At 45.1% G+C, this 14,771-nt stretch overlaps 1 protein-coding gene across 2 annotated transcripts in view; it reads right to left on the bottom strand.

Moving 5' to 3' along the window:
• Window positions 1–14,771, bottom strand: part of LOC136677469 (microtubule-associated protein 1A-like) — a 48,080-nt gene that overhangs the window by 30,701 nt on the left and 2,608 nt on the right. The window lies entirely within an intron of this gene.

Raw genomic sequence — 14,771 nt, 5'->3', positions numbered from 1 at the left:
ACAGGGAGAACACACCACACTCCTCACAGACAGTCACCCGGAGGAAACCCACGCAGACACAGGGAGAACACACCACACTCCTCACAGACAGTCACCCGGAAGAAACCCACGTGGACACAGAGAGAACACACCAACTCCTCACAGACAGTCACCCGGAGGAAACCCACGCGGACACAGAGAGAACACACCACCTCCTCACAGACAGTCACCCGGAGGAAACCCACGCGGACACAGAGAGAACACACCACACTCCTCACAGACAGTCACCTGGAGGAAACCCACGCGGACACAGGGAGAACACACCACACTCCTCACAGACAATCACCCGGAGGAAACCCACGCGGACACAGGGAGAACACACCACACTCCTCACAGACAGTCACCCGGAGGAAACCCATGCAGACACAGGGAGAACACACCACACTCCTCACAGACAGTCACCTGGAGGAAACCCATGCGGACACAGGGAGAACACACCACACTCCTCACAGACAGTCACCCGGAGGAAACCCATGCAGACACAGGGAGAACACACCACACTCCTCACAGACAGTCACCCGGAGGAAACCCATGCGGACACAGGGAGAACACACCACACTCCTCACAGACAGTCACCTGGAGGAAACCCATGCGGACACAGGGAGAACACACCACACTCCTCACAGACAGTCAACCAGAGGAAACCCACGTGGACACAGGGAGAACACACCACACTAATCACAGACAGTCACCCAGAGCAGGAATCGAACCCACAGCCTCCAGGTCCCTGGAGATGTGTGACTGCGACACCTACCTGCTGCGGCACCGTGTCGCCCCGGAAGTTCAGAATATTTGTATTTAATATTTTACTGCACACCATTAAGCACATTAAGCACTGCACATCAGTTTTGTTACTCCTGAAGGTATCTAGAATTTGCTTATGAAGAGTAATCATGACATTGCTTGTTGTCATTTCAACACCACACTAGAGCACCCTCACCAGACATGCACAGTGATTTGTAAATAATGGGAAGTAAATTTGGATATTAGCAGCAGATGCAGCTGGAGGCTTGTCATTAGAGGATGAAATAGCTGAAGTAACTGAGGAGGGGGATATGGCCTGTCTGGCAGTGCGGGTGTGGCACTCAGTCTGCTGCTTCAAACAGTTGTCTGGGATGCTATTTATAACCCTATGATAATACCATTTTGGGTGAGATCTAACAGATGCAAGCACTTGAGAAGCACCCGCTTGAAAACGAGGTGTATTTTTGTCCGTGCTAATTTTGGGTATCTTTTTGAACTCCTGCGGGTTCTTAAATTGAATAGTATCAGGACCGTGACATGTTTTGAATCTACAATGACTGTCTATTTGTCATGTCAAGAATAAGCTACGTTCAGTTAGCATGAATCTAATGTGATTGTCCTCATCTGTCTGTGTGTGAGACTGGGGCTATGAAGGAATACTGATGGAGTTTGGTTACTGGGTCAGATTTGGTCAGCCCCACCCTACAGCTGCCGGGCTAGACTCAGATGTCCGTAGGGGTGCATTAAAACCCACCCAGCCTCGCCTGTCTTTCCTCTATCAATATTGGAGAAGACTATAATGATATTTACTTGGTCCACATTCCAGGACATTGCATTGCATTGAGTGGCCAGATTATTAGAACACCTACTCTGTACATTTGTTAGAAACCTCTACCATTTCAGTGTGGGGCAGTCAAACAATTCTTCTGACAGCTCCACATCCTTTCAGACCCACTGAGTCGTGTTATAGTGGAATGAGGAGCAGAAACACCCGTGTAGCTACTCAGATCTGATTCGAGTGTTCAGTATCATTTTCTCCTGTATCTTAAAGACCCAACTGATGATGATTTCATACTTGTAATCATACCTGTAATTGTTTTGAACTCCCGATCTATCATTTCATATCTAATCTCCCCCAGAAGCATCTCCTAATGAAGGATATTTATATTTAAAATCCATTTTAACTGTAAAAGTGAAGGTAGCAGTTACTTCTGCTGCGTGAGTAAGCATCTTTATTGGCTGAGCTCCAAAAGCATCAGCTGAGATGTTAATATTAAAGTATTGCTCAGTGGAGGAGAACATACTCAGCTCCGGGCTTCTGCTTCTCCTCCTCTCGATCAATCAATCGATAAGAAGTGTGTGGTTTCACCATCGGGGTTTGGGATATGATTTCACATTAAAGGAAGGGGGAACCAGGGGAAGAAACAGTTGAAAGGGATGGCGCCTGAGGGCACTCATCCCCTTCAATCTGGCGCTTGCATGCTCCAGTAACGACAGGAGACTTGAGAGAGGTTCTTCAAATGAATCACAAGAAGGACCCCACCTGCTCCCCCATCTTTAATCAACCTCTTTGACTCTATTGACCATGAAGGGGACACACACACATACACACACACACACACACAAACACAAAGGTATCTCTCTCAGTCAGCAGAGGTTATTGTCTGCTATGTGTGTTAAGAAAGACAATTTTTTTATGTGATAGGCCTGACACAATTATTACATTGTCACTGGATCACAATCACTTATTCTGGCTGCAAAAACATTTTTTTACAAACGTTAGTATTTCAATCCAGTTTATAGCATGCACAGTAAATTCACCAGTGTTAAATCAACATTAAAACACTGTTAATTAACAGCAATTTAATTCCAGATTTAGCCACTTGAATAACATCTAAGCACCAACCCAAGAGGGCAGCAGTGAGCAATGTTTGTTTATTTGAGCAGGAGTTTTATCTGCGATAACTTTCTTTAACTGGGAACTGAGACACAAACGTGTGGCATGTAGGCACAGAGGATACGTAGCTGGAAGGATTCGTACCTTAGGTTTGTGATGTAACAATCGATGTCTTTATAAATCCACACATTTGAGATGGTCTTATGAACACTGAAGTTTCAAAGAGGAAATGTTCAGTCATGGCGTGAACTGTACATTTCACTCTGATATGTTTTTGGAGTAGAGGAAACACAACGTAGGACGGCACGGTGGTGCAGCAGGTAGGTGTCGCGGTCACACAGCTCCAGAGACCTGGAGGGTGTGGGTTCGATTCCCGCTCCAGGTGACTGTCTGTGAGGAGTGCGGTGTGTTCTCTCTGTGTCTGTGTGGGTTTCCTCCAGGCGACTGTCTGTGAGGAGTGTGGTGTGTTCTCTCTGTGTCTGCGTGGGTTTCCTCCAGGCGACTTTCTGTGAGGAGTGTGGTGTGTTCTCTCTGTGTCTGCGTGGGGTTTCCTCCCGGTGACTGTCTGTGAGGAGTGTGGTGTGTTCTCCGTGTTTCTTCCGGGTGCTCCGGTTTCCTCCCACAGTCCAAAAACACACGTTGGTAGGTGGATTGGCGACTCAAAAGTGTCTGAGTGAATGTGTGAGTGTGTGTGTCGCCCTGTGAGGGACTGGCGCCCCCTCCAGGGTGTATTCCCGCCTTGAGCCCAATGATTCCAGGTAGGCTCTGGACCCACCGCGACCCTGTACTGGATACAGATAATGAATAAATGAATGAATAAACTTCCCTTGGGAAGGATGTTTATGCCTTTTATTTTTTTTCAAACATGGTACTGATAGAACAAGTTCAATCAAGCATTAGAAACACACAGTATATTCACAAGTATACTGTGTCGTACATGTCTTGAGCTTAGATACTGTGTTGTTACTGAGCCTGGATGTTTAGAGTGCTGCTAATTTGACGATCCATTTGTCCCTGAGCTGTAAGTTTGTACCATTTAGAGCTTAAGTTTTCAACCCTGTCCCCAGTGTTACCCGGGTTTATTTGTGTTTTCCTGGTTAAACTCACCCTCTACAGCCGAGTAGAGGCTTATTAATGAGCTGATTAGTGGGATCAGGTGTGTTGGGAGCAAGGAGAATAACAAAATGAGCAGGACAGACTGTATTCTGGGACTACGGTTTGGAGCCACAGCTGCAGATGGGTGCAAACTTGGTTTCCTCACTTTGTGGAATTGCCTTCAGAATTCTTTCTTTGGGGTTAGCATCGGTTAACCTTGCCCTTATCAGCAGGAGGGAGACTGTTTTTCGCACACTACAACAATACTCTGCGTGTGCATGTCCAGTAGGCTGGTGCTGGGGTGTGGGCTCAAGTTTCAGCACGTGTGTATATGAGTGTGCGTAGCTGCTGTAGTGTAGGACCCTGCCCCAAGATCAATGGCACCATCAGCAGGCCAGCGACGCCCAGCCTTCTGCTGACACTGTTCACATCCAGACTGCAGAGACATAAAGGACCAGGGATCAATAACTTGCTCTGAATTATTGATAATCTCTTAAAAAACAAACACACACACACACACACCAGACCCTTGTGAAAGATCACACAGACGACTGCTTCATCCTCACGGTGAGAAAGATCTGCGCTCTGCTGGTGTCTTTGCGTTTCATGTTAGTGGTAATTTTAAGGTGAGATGTTCACAGGTCTACAGCTCCACTTCATACAGCACCACTTCCTCTTACTTGTGAAACTGAGAATGCACACCTTAAGATTTAGCAGCTTAGAAAAAATGCCACTGTTCTGTGCAGTGTTTACTTTACTAATATTACTAACAAAAGCACAGCAAAGCTACATATGTTTCTTGAATGTGTATTTACTCATGGAAGGGTGTGCAAGATCTACAAGGGTCATTATTCATCTCCGAGCCCTGTCAATTCCCTCTTATTGACTGACTCTATTAAGTGCTGCATGCTCCCAGAGCAGCCTGACAGTCTGAATACCACACTGGAGACTGAAACACAGGAACTGGTACAGGAACAATATGACGACAGGGACTATTTCAGCCAGAAACAGTAGCATTGCCGGGAGAGTGGTCACTGCGGTGAGTAATGGTGGTGGTCATTAGGTTGTGGCGAGGTGCTAAAGGAATGTAATTAATTGAACAATGGCACAGGCAGCTGAGCACACAGAGGCCATAACCGTGTCCCTTGGCCATTCTCTGGGAGCTAAAGAGATGTGTATGATGGTCCAGTAGCGCGTACATCTGTGTAAGGCAGAGATGACCACAGAGAGATTCAATGCTCACATGATCATCTGCAGTATTTTCATAGCATCTGATGCACTGAATGTATGTGAATCAAATGTGTAGATGTAGCTACTGATGAGACAAAGTGGAATGATGAATTTTATGCATCTCTAATTAGCTGTTTGTTTATAATGCATCAATTATTCTGGAGTAAATATTCCCATTGGAGGCCTGAGGTCGGAGTGTTATTGGATCTCTGTGAGTATCCTTCCTGACCTTTTCTGTCATTGTGCTGCAGCGCTCTGTCGGTCTCTCGACTCTGACATCATCGAGCGGCCTGTCGCCACAGCTCACCCTCACCTTCCTCCCCATACTGCGCTTTTCTTTCTGCTCAGTGTAAGGGCTCAGAGAGACAGAGAGCGAAAGAGAGAGAGAGAGAGAGCGAGAGAGAGAGAGAGACACATCTGCTGCTCCACACCGCGACCACACTGGCTTTCTTTCACAACACATGTTCTTTGTCTGATGGTCTGACAGCAGTTTCACAACGCGCACAGTGTTCACTCGAAAGACAAAAATGCGCCTGCATGCTTTACACTGGATCTGCACACTATTTAAAGTCATAAACTCAAAAGCAAACCTGATTTAATGCATTATAATTTATTTATGTTTTATCCTTCTCAGCGCTGTAGTGACACTGACATGGTGTTAGTGTGTGTGGTGCTGGTATGAACCGATCAGACACAGCAGTGCTGCTGGATTTTATAAACCCTTCTGTGTCACTGCACACGTGTGTAAAGGCATTACTCAGAATAGTTCTGGAAGCAGCAGGCAGGGATGAATATGATTGGTTAAAGCAGATTGGGAGGAGAGTTTTCAAAAACTGAGCCATAAATCAGTAAATCTGGTTCATAAAGGGGGGGCACAGCTCCAGGGACCTGGAGGTTGTAGGTTCGAGTCCCGCTCCGGGTGACTGTCTGTGAGGAGTGTGGTGTGTTCTCCCTGTGTCTGCGTGGGCTTCCTCCGGGTGACTGTCTGTGAGGAGTGTGGTGTGTTCTCCCTGTGTCTGTGTGGGTTTCCTCCGGGTGACTGTCTGTGAGGAGTGTGGTGTGTTCTCTCTGTGTCTGCGTGGGTTTCCTCCGGGTGACTGTCTGTGAGGAGTGTGGTGTGTTCTCCCTGTGTCCGCGTGGGTTTCCTCCGGGTGACTGTCTGTGAGTTTGGTGTGTTCTCCCTGTGACTGCGTGGGTTTCCTCCGGGTGACTGTCTGTGAGGAGTGTGGTGTGTTCTCTCTGTGTCCGTGTGGGTTTCCTCCGGGTGACTGTCTGTGAGGAGTGTGGTGTGTTCTCCCTGTGTCTGCGTGGGTTTCCTCCGGGTGCTCCGGTTTCCTCCCACAGTCCAAAAACACACGTTGGTAGGTGGATTGGCGACTCAAAAGTGTCCGTTTGTGTAAATGTGTGTCGCCCTGTGAAGGACTGGCGCTCCCTCCAGGGTGTATTCCTGCCTTGTGCCCAATGATTCCATGTAGGCTCTGGACCCACCGCGACCCTGAACTGGATAAGCGCTTACAGATAATGAATGAATGAATGAATATTTCATAAAGTGTTGCAAAAATCTGTTTTTTAGTTTTATTATCCTTCATTCAAATAGAACAGAATACTGAGGTTTTGTAGCACTTTCAGCAAATTATAAAACAGAACTAAGTCTACAGCAGCAAAAATGAAAGTTATACTGCACATTTATTCTTCCAGAGTCAATTCTGACTGTCAGAACAGGCAAACATCAGGGCCTAGGAGGAGCTTGAGTAATTTATGACGTATTTGAAAATCTCCTCCCAATCCATTTGAACAAATTACATTCCTCCCGCCTGTTTCCTGGGAACCAATTACATGTTTATGGCATGTTTCAGACAGTAACCAGTAATTAACACAGAAGGGTGTTTTTGCATAATATTTGCATAATAATTGGTAACCATTTGTTTATGCTCATTGCCTTTTCAATCTGAAATGTTTCTTGCCAACAGCAGCCTGATAGCTTTTCTCTACTCTGATCCAGTTAGGATCCAGTCAGCCATGATGACACTGCACTCAGAGACCTGATCAGTATTCTGGACAAGAAGCGCTACTGAGCATGCTCACAACTCCTGCCTCACCGTCCTCGACTCCCTGAGACACAGACTGTGATTTTCCTAAAGAGCAGCAGAGCATGTTTCCTGTTCAAGGACATGGATGGTCAGAGAGAGAGAGAGAGAGAGAGAGAGAGAGAGAGAGGGAGAGAGAGAGAGAGAGAGAGAGAGAGAGAGGGGGGGAGAGAGCGAGAGAGAGCTAGAGAGAGAGAGATAGCTAGATAGAGAGAGAGAGAAAGAGATAGAGAGAGAGATAGCTAGATAGATAGAGAGAGAGAGAGAGAGAGATAGCTAGATAGAGAGAGAGAGAGATAGCTAGACAGAGAGAGAAAGCGAGAGAGAGAGAGATAGCTAGACAGAGAGAGAGAGGAGAGAGAGAAAGCGAGAGAGAGAGATAGAGAAAGAGAGAGAGAGCGAGAGAGAGACAGAGAAAGAGAGAGAGCCCTTCGTTCTCGCTCTTTTTCTCTCTCTCCCAGTCTCTCTCTTTTTCATTCTCAATTTATATTCTCTATCTTATCATCACCTGTTATCTGTCTCCATCCCTCCCTTTTCTCTGTTCCCCCACTTCTCCCATTTTCTCCTAACATCCGTTCATCCCCTTCTATCTGTTTCTAATCCTGTAATCTCTCTTCACATTCTCTCCTTCCATTCTTCCTCACTCTATCCATGTTGCTTCTCCCTCTCCCCCTATTTTTTCTTTCCATAACCTTCCATCCCCCCTCTCTCCTCCTATTATCTGTCTTTATCTCTCCCTATTCTGCCTCTCCTACTCCTTCTATTCTCTCTCTCGCGCCATCTACACCCCCCCACCCCCACCCCACCACCCCAAACACACACACACATCATTCCCCATGGGCTCATTTTAAAATAACAGGCTGCCAATCTGCCTTGGTGATGTGTTTATTACTGAAGCTGGGTGACAGCCTCCGTCTTGATGGCAGTGTTAATACACTGTGTCTTTCTGCTTTAGTTTCCTCTGCTGTCAGTTACTCAGGCATTCGCTATAATCTGGAAACGCTGTATATTTTTGTCAGGAATGCGAAGTATAATGAGCAAGATTTCCCATATAAAAGGAAAAGATAATATTCAGTGCCTGCCGTAAAAATCAATCTCTGACTGGTGTTAATTGTGACTAATTGCTCTGTCAGTTTGACCTACAGTTCCCACTGTTTGATCTACTGTACTACAGCCTCACACTGTTACATAAGTGGGATGGACGTTCCAATCATGATCAATGACAGAATAGAAAAAAGCTTCAGCCAAAAACCCTTAGCTGATTACTGAAAAATGACAACATCATGTGGTCACTTAGCTGTTCCTGCGTCTTGTTTGGTTTTCAGTATATTATTAAACACTATCATGGTAATTCAGAGTGGTTTAAAAGTAAGCTATTATGACCCAATAAGCTAGTCACGACTCATCCATCTTCATTCATTCATTACGGACACTTTTGAGCCGCCAATCCACCTACCAACATGTGTTTATGGACTGTGGGAGGAAACCAGAGCACCCGGAGGAAACCCACACAAACACAGGGAGAACACACCACACTCCTCACAGACTGTGTGACTGAGCTGTGTGACTGCGACACTCCCTGCTGCGCCACCGTGCCGCCATCTCATCCATCTTGTCTCAAATAAATAGAAATGCTTGTGCAAATGGAGCAAAGCAAAATGAACACCTTTGTATTTGCGGATGTTCAGAGCCAGTGAATGGGCTCCTGTTGAGGTGTATTAGTTTGAACAGCAGGAGGACAGGAAAGGACGCTGTGGTGCTGAGCTATATTTCAGAAAAGTGATGGAAAACATCAGTGAATCAGAAGGGAAAGAGCAGTGACCTGTGCTCGGTTTATCACATTCCTTTAGTACGTGTGTACCTGTCCATGGAAGCTCTAAAGGTAGAGCAGCATTTGAGGCAGGACGTCTTATTCGGTTACCAGCAAAGGCGGGTGATTTTCAAATTCCGCGCCATAAAGATTCACCTACACCCTGTGTTTTCCTGCTCTGACCTGCAGAAATATCTTTGGAAGAAATAAGTGTGCGTTACAATTACCTTATTTTATGTACACTTAGTTCTGTTTCATAATTTGTTGGAAGTGCTGCAAAAATCTCGGAGGAATCTGCATAATGTTATAATGCTGTGTTGCCTCTGAGGCAGATGCTGAACTAGTATTTTGCTGCACATTTGAGTTATAACTGCTGCCTCTGAAGGAGCTACAGAATGTTGTAGAATAATGCTCTGCTAACTCTGAGGCAGAGGCTAAGACAAAGTGAAATAGCACACAATTGCTGCCTCTGAGGAAGTAGAGCATTACGGTATGTCTTTCTATAGCTTCCTCTGAAGCAGCAATTATAACACAAATGTGAACAAATGTGAACTCAATTTTCTGACCGAATCTTGATTCTTTTTTTCTGAATTGAAAATCAAGTATTAACTTTAGATGTGATATGACATTCTATCAGAAACATTACAAAGCCTGAATTCTTTGAACCACCTCACGCGCGGTGCCCCTGTGGGATGTAAGCACACTGAAAGTCAGTAGCGTGTGAAATCATAGTGACCTGAATTATCTGACATCGTCAGTGATCACAGCTGAGATAAGCAGTGCTGTTTGTGTCAAACATGTCTCGTGATGATTGAGAGCTGTTTGAGTGATACATATATTTACTTCTAGAGTAGGACTTTTGTGGTGGTCTCGGTTTTCTTCTTAGCTCATTAGCTACAAAGCTAATGAGGCTAACATATTTACAGCTATCAATTATCACTGTGTAGGTGCTGTAAGCATCACATACTCGCCTCAAAACTGTGTAATTAATGTCATTTTAACACAGCAGCTGCCCTTAACACTGTGTGAACATTTTTGGAGTCACATGTTTTTCACTGGACAGCCATGATTTGTTTTTGAGGGCTCTAGCACTGTATAGCATCGTGTATTGCTAAAACATTCAGCTAACATCAGTAGTAGCCGACTGGTGACTTACAAATTACTTTGTATCATTAACTTTCAGTTAAATTAGCTGTGTATTCCTGAAAATTAGACTTCAGACACTATGTCCTGGCTAATCAACTCCTTTTGGAATAAGGAAGAAACTGTGTAAATGCTATATATTTGGCTGAACTTTAATAGTTTGATTTTGATTTAGCTGATCAGCTAGTTGCTGTTGGAACAAAATTATATAAAACAGAATAGTATTATGTTATTTTACAATAAAAGCTAATAAGCTAATTTTTCCCTTCTCCTGGGGTATGAGGTTTTGACACAACAGTGATGATATGCTGGCTGTGCTGTTTTTTTTTAGCTGGAAAAAGCTGGCAGTGGCTGCCAAGGAATAAGTTACTCATCTTTGAGCTATTTGAAGTCTGGTCAACCAGTTTTGCCCTTAGAACCAGGCCTTTTGATGTCAGCTGGTGCACTGAGATCAGTAGAATGATGGTAATTGTCTGGTTCTCCAGGGCTCCACCATTTCAGCTACAAAGCCAGTGCTGTGTATGGGTAAAGAGCATCTCTGTGGCTTCAAAGCCTCTAAGCACTCACTCACTCCTTGTGGTGCATTATGTGTCTTTATCTCTTATTCCCTTATTATCTACCAGTTAATTGCATTCTTCACTGAAATATGTTTTGCAGAGTGGAGTGTTACTGGAAGCATCAGCAGAACAATGGAGACTGTTGCTATGATGGTTTGTAGCTGTTACTCATAACCTGCATCTATTTGTGCAAATCGCTGTGAGACCTTCCACACAGAGTCCACCCACACATCCAAACGCTTGTTTGTTTACGAATATCTTTAATTCCTGCCTTTAAAGGATCAAAGGTGTTCTCTTTATGTAAAATCAGAAATGTTTGACAACAGCTGTTTGAATATTCAGTAATTTGATTTTACTACATCAGTGCTAGTTTGTGTATTAGGACACTGGCAAAAATCACCAGATCATAACATATATTAGACAGTTAACTACCTCAATTTCATGTGTGTCTGGTTTTCATTATCTACAATAACAAAGTCCGTCCTGACAGCTTAGCATTTTTACTGGAAAATCAGTGCTACAATATGTAAAAATCAGTATCTGAGAAAATATTCCGTCGTACCATATACTGGACATTTTTTCATTTATTAATTTATTCATTAGTTCATTGTATGTAAGCACTTATCCAGTTCAGGGTCGCGGTGGGTCCAGAGCCTAGCCAGAACCATTGGGCACAAGGCAGGAACACACCCTGGAGGGGGAGCCAGTCCTTCACAGGGCAGCACACACTCACACATTCACTCCCACACTCACACCTACGTACACTTTTGCGTCACCAATCCACCAATATGTATTTCTAAGTTGTAGGAGGAAACCCACGCAGACACAGGGAGAACACACCACACTCCTCACAGACAGTCACCCGGAGGAAACCCACGCAGACACAGGGAGAACACACCACACTCCTCACAGACAGTCACCCGGAGGAAACCCACGCAGACACAGGGAGAACACACCACACTCCTCACAGACAGTCACCCGGAGCGGGGCTCGAACCCACAACCTCCAGGTCCCTGGAGCTGTGTGACAGCAGCACTACTTTCAGTGACATTAATTTATTCATTTATTCATTGTCTGTAAGCACTTATTTAGTTCAGGGTCACGGTGGGTCCAGAGCCTACCCAGAATCACTGGGCACAAGGCAGGAACATACCCTGCAGGGGGTGCCACTCAATCCCAGGGCACCACACACTCACAATTTCACTCACACCTGTGAGTAGCTAATCCATCTACCGGCATGTGATTTTAGACTGTGGGAGTCAACCGGAGCTTTACTGAATTTATAATTAAAACTTAAATGTTATGAAAGTCTTTAAAAATGGTTAGTAACAAATTAAATTTAGCAAAAGCTGCATATAACTACTCTGAACTAAAGCCTACGTTGAGTAGTGCTAGCTGATGTTCTCTTAAGCATGTCAATATTGCAGCACCGGTTGGACATGCACTTTATTGGATTAAAATATTATTGTTTGCAGGCTTCAAAAGACATACAACATCAAAAAAAAAAAAAAAGACCATCCAGAGCCAGAGCCTCCTGGCTATTTCAAGACCTCCAACAGAGACACTGTGATTGATTTCTGCTCCAGCAAAGCTGACGGCCTACTGACTCCACATATTGATGGAGCTTTACCCAGGCTTCGTTAATACAGAAAGAGAGAGATAGAGAGAGTCAGAGAGGGTAATGGAGGGAGAGACAAGGTGGAAAAGAAAGAGTGGGAGATAGAGGACCCGTTTGCAGATGGTAAGGTTGAGAAAAAGAGCCTGTCGCAATTGTAATTTATGGGGGAGGTTTAATTGGAGATGGGATGGATGTGTATTATTCATTGGCGATGGAAGGCCATCAGAGCAGAGTACACTAAAGGGGGCGCGGTTTATTAACCCTTTGGGTACAACTGTGTGTCCACATATTAGTTCCTCACACTCCCCTCTACATGAATTGAACATAAGTGTCAGTTATTATGTAATAGACATTTGATTAACAATGGAATAATACGCTTTTAGTTGTGTGTGTGTGTGTGTGTGTTTCCCTGTACATGTGTGAAAATCTGTGTTGGTATCGTCAGGTCACACTGAATTCAGATTTACAGCTTTGTTCCCTCCAGCCTCCTCTGTGCTGATGGTGCAGTGTTGGGAGCCGTGAGGGTTATTGCTGCTGCTGCAGAGTCAGGGTTATGAGCTCAGTAACTAATGAAGATAAGAGCAGATGTTGACAGGTAGATCTGCACATGGCACAGAGTAGAGTAAATGCTAAAGTGGGCATGTTAACAGAAGGCTGAAGATAGATTCTGAACGGAGGACTCTGAAAGAGTAATCACACTGATTTCTTCAAACATTTATTCATTCATTCATTATCTGTCATATCCTTATCCAGTTCAGGGTCGCGGGGGGTCCAGAGCCTACCTGGAATCATTGGGCGCAAGGCGGGAATACACCCTGGAGGGGGCGCCAGTCCTTCACAGGGCAACACACACACTCACACATTCACTCACACACTCACACCTACGGACACATTTGAGTCACCAATCCACCTACCAACGTGTGTTTTTGGACTGTGGGAGGAAACCCACGTGGACACGTGGAAAACACACCACACTCTTCACAGACAGTCACCTGGAGGAAACCCACGCTGACACACGGAGAACACACCACACTCCTCACAGACAGTCACCCGGAGGAAACCCACGCTGACACAAGGAGAACACACCACACTCCTCACAGACAGTCACCCGGAGGAAACCCACGCTGACACAAGGAGAACACACCACACTCCTCACAGACAGTCACCCGGAGGAAACCCATGCTGACACACGGAGAACACACCACACTCCTCACAGACAGTCACCCGGAGGAAACCCATGCAGACACAGAGAGAACACACCACACTCCTCACAGACAGTCACCCGGAGGAAACCCACACTGACACAGAGAGAACACACCACACTCCTCACAGACAGTCACCCGGAGGAAACCCACGCAGACACAGGGAGAACACACCACACTCCTCACAGACAGTCACCCGGAGGAAACCCACGCTTACACAGGGAGAACACACCACACTCCTCACAGACAGTCACCCGGAGGAAACCCACGCAGACACAGAGAGAACACACCACACTCCTCACAGACAGTCACCCGAAGGAAACCCACGCAGACACAGGGAGAACACACCACACTCCTCACAGACAGTCACCCGAAGGAAACCCACGCAGACACAGGGAGAACACACCACACTCCTCACAGACAGTCACCCAGAGGAAACCCACGCAGACAAAAGGAGAACACACCACACTCCTCACAGACAGTCACCCGGAGGAAACCCACGCAGACACAGGGAGAACACACCACACTCCTCACAGACAGTCACCCGGAGGAAACCCACACAGACACAGGGATAACACACCACACTCCTCACAGACAGTCACCCGAAGGAAACCCACGCAGACACAGGGAGAACACACCACACTCCTCACAGACAGTCAATATACCTGAAATATAAACCCACTGAACTGAACTCAATTCAATAAGCTTCTAAACTTAAATGGCTTTTGGATAATTATACAGACACTTACATAAGAGACCTTCAGCAGCAAGAGAGAGAAGAAGGACGTGAGCACTAAAGGCTTGCAATTTAAAATAGCTAAAATGTTATTGATAAAGCACTGCAAATGTTATATAAATTTAAAGAACAAAAAAAAATGTTCCACCATGACTTTGGTTTCACTCCCTGCTGTTTATCAGTTTTCTACACTGCTTTCAAACTCAACAGTGGCACTTTTAGTTTATGAACATACAGTAAATCTGTAAACATGTAAATAAAAAAAAAATCATAAAATAAAATCACTTTATCATTTTCAAAACATTATTATTAACCAACCAGCTTTAGAGCCTGAATAATTAATTCACTATATAAAAGATCTAATGCAAACACATCAATCCATCAGTGTTACTGCCCCTGTACAGTGCAGATTAAAGAACCGAACAAATACAGACTCCTGATGTAAACAAACACAGTTTACAGTGAGATCTACACAGTCACATGCTGCTCTGGATGAAGAGACGTCTTAGTACGACTAACAAAAAGACAATCGGCTCCTTTCTCCTGCTGCCCTTCAGCTGCCAGGCATTCACACATACTCACTATTAGCCATCAAGGCAGAGATTGCACACAC

Source organism: Hoplias malabaricus, chromosome X2 (genome assembly GCF_029633855.1).
Source record: "Hoplias malabaricus isolate fHopMal1 chromosome X2, fHopMal1.hap1, whole genome shotgun sequence".
NCBI lineage: Eukaryota > Metazoa > Chordata > Actinopteri > Characiformes > Erythrinidae > Hoplias > Hoplias malabaricus.
Note: the sequence above shows the minus strand (reverse complement) of the source record. Positions and strands in the feature narration are given on the sequence as shown.